Genomic DNA, 6,428 nt, shown 5'->3' with positions numbered 1-6,428 from the left:
CAGATAAGGCAAGTTACATCCGGGGTGTTACAAAGACCATTTGCATCTAAGCATGAGTTGGATTTCCAAGATTTGCATAGTCCGTTAGCAGTTGTCTCACCGGGTAAATGCTTGCACGCAAGCTACATGGTTCCAGATGTTTCTATCACGTTGAGCGACTATAAGTTTCTGCCTTCTCCAGTGGTCCTTGGTAACTCGGATATTGATCTTATTCTCGGAATGACTGGCTTTCTAAGCACAAGGCTCAGCTTGATTGTGCTGCTAGGCAGATTCAATTGACACATTCGTCTGAGGATGTAATCGTCTTTGCCGCTCGTGATGATACCATTCGACTGTTTTCTCTCAATGAGAAGGGCGAGTTGGATGCCATTTCTCATATTCCAGTTTGCGAACATCAAGACGTGTTTCTAGAAGAGCTTCCAGGAATGCCTCCTCACCGGCCAGTTGAATTCGTCATCGATCTTGAGCCTGGCATGGAACCTGTTTGCAAACGTCCTTACAAGCTTGGACCTGAAGAGTTGAAGGAGCTGAAGAAACAACTCGATATTCAAGAGTGTATGGGTCTCATCCGACCAAGTTCTTCTCCTTGGGGTTGTGGAGTTCTTTTCGTCAAGAAGAAGGATGGAACGGACCGACTTTGTGTCGACTACCGTCCATTGAACAAGAAGACCATAAAGAACAAGTACCCACTTCCCAACATCAATGATCTTTTTGAACAACTCAAAGGTGCTCAAGTATTCTCCAAGCTTGACCTCCGTATGGGCTATCATCAGATTCGCATTTGTGAAGAAGATATCCCCAAGACAGCGTTCAGAACAAGCTATGGTCCATATGAATACACTGTCATGTCTTTCGGCCTTGTCAATGCTCCTCCAACATTCTCTCGCATGATGAACTTCATCTTCAACCCCTACACAAATGACTTCGTCTTGGTCTACCTCGATGACATTTTGGTCTTTTCCAAGAACAAGGAGGATCATGCCAAGCACTTGAGATTGGTGTTGGACAAACTCAGAGAACATCAGTTCTATGCGAAGTTTTCAAAGTGTGAGTTTTGGCTCGATGAGGTTCTCTACCTTGGGCATATCATATCCGCCAAGGGCATAGCTGTTAATCCTGAGAAGGTGTCTGCAATTGTGAATTGGGAACCACCTCAGAATGTGAAGCAACTCCGCAGCTTCCTTGGGATCACAAGCTATTGTCGAAGGTTCTTTGAGAATTTCTCTAAGATCGCGAAGCCTCTTTCCAACCTCCTCCAGAAGCATGTGAAGTATGTCTGGTCGCCTGAATGTGACATTGCTTTCAACACCCTCAAAGAGAAGTTAGTCACCGCTCTTGTTCTGACCCCTCCTGATGAATCCAAACCATTCGAGGTTTTCTGTGATGCTTCCCTGCAAGGTCTTGGTGCAGTGCTAATGCAAGAGAAGAAAGTTGTGGCCTATACCTCGCGCCATTTGATGCCCAACGAAAAGAACTACCCCACTCATGACCTCGAGTTGGCGACAGTTTTCCATGCTCTTTTAACATGGAGACATCTCTTGGTGGGAAGGAAAGTGGACATCTTCACTGATCATAAGAGTCTCAAGTACATCTTCACTCAGCCCAACCTCAACCTCAGGCAGACTCATTGGGTCGAGATGATTCAAGAGTATAATCCGAGTATTGAATACACTACAGGCAAGGCCAATGTCATTGCTGATGCATTGAGCAGGAAGGCTTACTGCAACAGTTTGATTATCAAGCCCTACCAACCGGAGCTTTGTGAAGCTTTCCGCAAACTTAATCTCCAAGTTGTTCCTCAAGGATTCCTTGCCAACCTCCAAGTCTCTCCTAGTTTGGAAGATCAGATTCGTGAGGCTCAACTTCTTGATGCTATGGTGAAGAACGTGAAGATTGGAATTGCCAAGAGCCAACACAAGTACAATTGTTGTCGTCTTGATGACAAGGATACTCTATTCTTCGAGGACCGCATTGTTGTTCCTAAAGGTGACCTTCGTAAAGTCATTATGAACGAAGCTCACAATTCACTCATCTCTATTCACCCTGGAAGTACAAAGATGTACCATGACCTCAAGCAGTCGTATTGGTGGACTCAAATGAAGCGCGAGATTGCTCAGTTCATGAATGAATGTGATGTCTGCAGAAGAGTGAAAGCGGAACACCGATGAGCAGCTGGTCTCCTCCAACCTCTTGCCATTCCAGAATGGAAGTTTGACCATATTGAGATGGACTTCGTGACTGGATTTCCCAAGTCCAAGCATGGCAATGATGCTATCTTCGTTGTCATCGACAAGCTCACTAAAGTGGCTCATTTTCTTCCTATCAATGAATCTATCACATCAGCTCAGTTGGCAGAGCTATATACCTCTAGGATTGTCTCTCTGCACGGCATTCCGCAGTTGATATCTTCAGATCGTGGTAGCATCTTCACCTCTAAGTTCTGGGATTCTTTTCAGAAGGCCATGGGCACCAACATTCGCTTCAGCACTGCTTTTCATCCTCAAACTAGTGGCCAAGTTGAGCGAGTCAATCAAATTCTTGAAGATATGCTCAGGGCTTACGTCATTTCCTTCGGTATGAAGTGGGAAGATTGTCTTCCATATGCCGAGTTCTCCTACAACAACAGCTTCCAAGCGAGTTTGGGCAAGGCCCCATTCGAGATTCTCTATGGCAGGAAGTGTCGTACTCCTCTTAACTGGTCAGAGACTGGTGAACGCCAACTTCTTGGCAATGACTTGATCACAGAGGCTGAAGAAATGTGCAAAGTCATTCGTGAAAATCTCAAAGCCGTGCAATCGTGTCAGAAGAGTTACTATGATAGCAAGCATCGTGACTTGGCTTTCGAGATCGGAGACCATGTCTACCTCCTTGTCTCTCCAATGAAAGAGGTAATCGTCGCTTCGGTATCAAAGGGAAGCTTGCCCCTAGATACGTGGGTCCTTTCAAGATCATTGGCAAAAGAGGCGATCTAGCCTATCAACTTGAGCTTCCATCCAACTTTGCAAATGTGCACGACGTGTTTCACGTGTCTCAGCTCTGCAAGTGTTTCAAGACTCCTGACCGCACCATCAACTTTGAAGAGATTGATCTCCAAGAAGACCTGTCTTATCATGAGCATCTCATTGCTATCCTTGAAGAAACTGAGCGCAAGACTCGCAACAAGCCTATGAAATTCCTGAAAGTGAAGTGGTCACATCATTTTGACCGTGAAGCCACCTGGGAACGCGAGGACCACCACCGTTCCGAATATCCGGAGTTTTTCCAGTCCTAGATCTCGGGACGAGATCCTTTCGTAGTGGTGGAGTGTTGTAACGCCCCGTATGTAACCTTCCATATTTGTATTCCAACTCTTGCCATTTTCGGCACTAAGTTATGTTATTTCCTCGTTGTTGGGTTTTGTCCTCGTTGTGCTTTTTATCTTGTCATGCATCTCATATCATGTCATCATGTGCATCGCATTTGCATACGTGCTCGTCTCATGCACCCGAGCATTTTCCCCGTTGTCCGTTTTGCATTCCGGCGCTCCTATGTCATCCGGTGTTCCCTTTTACCTCTTTTCGTGTGCGGGTGTTAAACGTTCTCGGACTGGACCGAAACTTGCCAAGCAGCCTTGGTTTACTACCGGTAGAACGCCTGCCAAGTTTCGTGCCATTTGGACTTTGTTTGACACTCCAACGGTTAACCGAGGAACCGAAAAGGCCTCGTGTGTGTTGCAGCCCAACACCTCTCCCAAGTGGCCCAAAACCCACCTAAACCCCCTCCATCCTCTCGGCCGTTCGATCACGATCGCGTGGCCGAAAACCGTGCTCAATTTGGAGCCTCCTAGCTCCTTCTATGTATAAATAGGTGTCTCCCCCAAAAATCTCGGATCAAACACCACCCTAAACCCTAGCCCCGCTCCCTCCACGCGCCGGACACATCCGGTCCGCGCAGGACGAATCGCCGCCGCCGCTCCGCACCAATCGCCGCCTGCCACGTGGCGCATCGGCGCCCGCATCGCCACCGGCCCGCCCGGGCCCGCGGGAGGCCCTCCCGACCCGTTCGTCCACGCCGCCCGACTCCGCCTGCCCGCGCCCGAAGGCCGCCGCGCTGCCGTTTCCTCCTCCTCGCAGTCCGCCATGCTCTGGCCGCCGCCTCGCCACACCGCCGACCGCCGCGGGCCGCCGCCTCGTCGCCCTTCGTCGTCGTCGACAACTCCGCTGCCACATCGCCGCCTCCCGGCCGGATCCGGCCCGGTCACCACCAACTCCGGCGTCCTTCTTAAACTCCAGCAAGAAGTCCGGCGAGGACGCCGTTGAACCTCGGTTCACGTGCAGATCTGGATCGGCTACAGTAAACCCTAGGGGTTGACTTTTGTCCCAGTTTTCAGTATTTTTTGCGTATTTCATCATATCACAACTTTGCATCCGTGGCTCCATTTCGGGCGTGTAGCATATCAAATTGTTCGCCTCGATGTGCACTTCATTTCATTCCATTGCATCATGTTCATTTGAGTTCATCTTGATGCCCTAAATGCTGTTGCAAGAGTGCTATGTAATGTTAGTTTCAGATACTTATAAGATTATGGACATTTGTCATTTTTGCCATGTTTAATGTGTGCCTCCAATGATCTTGAGCCCTACATGTGTTTTGTTATATGCCATGCCATCTTTACAGGGGTGTATGCCATGTAATTTTGTGATCATTGTGGTGGCTAGCACAAGCATGCAAAGTAGCTCTTGTGATGTTGCTAATTTCAGGGACTAAGAATTCTTCTGAGTCTTTTCCCTGATAATATTTTAATGCCGTGTATTCTTGTTGCTACAGAGTGATCGATGGCTCTTTTGAGCATCTTCAGTAAGGATGATTTTGAGATATTGTTGTGATCTATCCATCCATGTATTTTTTTTCAATTATGGAGCACCCTAGCATGACTCAATCTTGTTCTACTTTTGCTATAAAATGTTCTTGGCAGATTTTTTACGTGTTGAGCAATTTTGCCGAGGTTGTTGTAATTGATCCATGCATGCTATGAGAGTGTTCTTCCCATGGTTAGCTTATTTATCATGTCTACTTGCTGGGTGTATGCTTAGCTTGTCATGCAATGCTTTGTGGTGAGTGCATCGAGCTCGTAAACATGCCTATGTAATTCTGTTTTGCCATGTTCTAGTTTTCTGCTAAGTCTGAATCTGTTAACGAAACTTGCCATGTTTACATGGTTGCCATTGTATTTTCTGATCCCTTTTGTCTTATGGCCAGTAAGGGACTTTTGTTATATGCTTTGAGTAGCTTCATGTCATGCCTTGTTTTTCCATGATATGTTCCTGTAGCGTGTTGTTATCTTGCTCTAAACTTTGCTTCCTGATGTTAAATCCTGACATGTTATTCTCACTAAGTCTGACCTGATATCTTTTGCACTTTTGCCATGCTTGTTTGAACCTGCTATTGTGTGAATTAGCCGTAGCTCAGTGTTCATCTTTTGTCAAGCATCTTGAGTGGATCACTGCCATGTGATTTGTAGCTATGTTAGAGTGCAGTAGCTTGTTTTTCTTGATGCATTTAGATGGTGAAAGTGCGTTATATCGACTAGAGGGGGGGGTGAATAGGCGATTTTTATGAAAGTCTTCAAAACTTGGGAGTTATGAAGACAAACAGTGAAGATTATGCCTATTACTATGCAGCGGAAGTTAGATTACACTAGGCCAGCCATAGTCATGTATTCAATAGAGTGAAAGCACAGTGACAAACAGCTTCAGTGTAATAAGGATCAAGTAGGAAGAAGTTATGAAGCCAAACAGATCATGCATTCACGTTGTGAAGACAAATGATAAAGCAAGCATGCAATGACTTCACAATGAGTAACAGCAAGAGAAGCAAGTGAAGATGAAACCAGTGACTCACTGAAGACAATGATATGTTGGACCAGTTCCAGTTGCTCTGACAACTGTACGTCTGGTTGGAGCGGCTAGGTATTTAAACCTTAGGACACACAGTCCCGGACACCCAGTCCTGAACACACAGTTCAGGACACCAAGTCCTCACCGTAATCTCCTTGAGCTAAGGTCACTTAGTCCTCGCCCAATCACTCTGGTAAGTCTTCAAGGTAGACTCCCAAACCTTCACATACTTCGTTCACTGGCAATCCACAATGTCTCTTGGATGCTCTGAACGCGACGCCTAACCGTCTGGAGGATTCACAGTCCTCAAGTGTAATAAGTCTTCAGATCACACAGACAAGAAGACTCAAGTGATGCCCAATTTACTCTGGCTCTAGGTGGTTAGGGCTTTTCTCCTCACTAGGAATTTTCTCTCAAAGGCTTCGAGGTGGGTTGCTCTCAAACGACAAAAGCCGTGCACTAAAATCTGAGCAGCCAACCGTTTATGGTTGTGGGGGTGGGCTATTTATAGCCACTTGGCAACCCGACCTGATTTGTCCGAAATGACCCTGG

This window comes from Triticum dicoccoides, chromosome 5A (genome assembly GCF_002162155.2).
Source record: "Triticum dicoccoides isolate Atlit2015 ecotype Zavitan chromosome 5A, WEW_v2.0, whole genome shotgun sequence".
In the NCBI taxonomy this organism is placed as follows: domain Eukaryota; kingdom Viridiplantae; phylum Streptophyta; class Magnoliopsida; order Poales; family Poaceae; genus Triticum; species Triticum dicoccoides.
The sequence above is the reverse complement of the archived record's forward strand: the minus strand, read 5'-3'. Positions refer to the sequence as shown.